This window comes from Rhagoletis pomonella, unplaced genomic scaffold, assembly GCF_013731165.1.
Source record: "Rhagoletis pomonella isolate Grant_MI unplaced genomic scaffold, Rhpom_1.0 Rhpom_scaffold_00006, whole genome shotgun sequence".
Classification (NCBI taxonomy): Eukaryota; Metazoa; Arthropoda; class Insecta; order Diptera; family Tephritidae; genus Rhagoletis; species Rhagoletis pomonella.
Window position 1 is genome coordinate 76,226,094 of NW_023458560.1, and position 1,017 is coordinate 76,227,110.

Here is a 1,017-nt window from a genome sequence, read left to right on the forward strand (position 1 = left end):
ATTCCAATTTTTTTTTTCGAATCGTTGCATCTGACATATTCCCAATATTTCAAATAACAAACAAAATTGAAGTGCCTCAGTTCAGAAGATTCCGAATTTTCTAAAGACCAACGCACATTTCCTCCCTGGTACGAATACTACTCCTTTGCAAAATTATCTAAAATCATATGATTGAACTTTTTTAACAAAGTGAAAATTATCTTTAAAATAAGTTTGCCCTCCCCGCATCGCAGAGTGTATGTAAAAGTTTGAAAATGCATGGAAGGCGCCAGACCCAGTTTCAAATAGCTTTTCTCCATCAGCATAGGACTGGGTATTAGTACCCTACCATGAATACTTCTAGAGACACATACATATATACGTATGTGTGCAGTGTGAAAAACTAATTCTTTTATGGAAGGTGCCACGCCCCCGTTTCCGATAACTCCCATTGTTGGGATGAATGGGATTTATTTCGTGTATCTCCATACCAAGTCCGGAAACTCTACCAAGAACACTTCCAGATGCAGTATGAAAAATTCAGTTTGTGCGGGAGGTGCTAACCCCTCTCCCCCGCCTCCCTTTTCCAATAACCCGCATTTTTCCGTGAGTAATGGATTGATTTCTATAGGCTAGGTGGCTTTATGATAGTGTTTCCTAATTTCCACTTTCGGAAATAAAACTGGCGAACATTTACAAACCTCTTCCTTCTATGACAAATTCAATATCGATTTAATTCAGCTGGTTTATTTTCTGAACGGGTTTTTCGATGAGATTGCAAATTTTCTGTTCGTTAGCTTTTTACTGTTTTCTCGTGTACCCGAATTCGGCAGTGATTTAGGTACTATGACTTAAGATAACAGCGTAGTAAACACAACAGTCACAATGATTAACATGAGTTCACCGATAGATCAGACTATGTCGTTCCTCAGGCCATTTTTGAAATTAGGCCACACGTACTATTTCTTAACGGGCAGAACTGAAATGAGTAAAGGAGTGAGTTCCGAAGCTTGGAGTTTTAATGACTGTCTAGAAAGC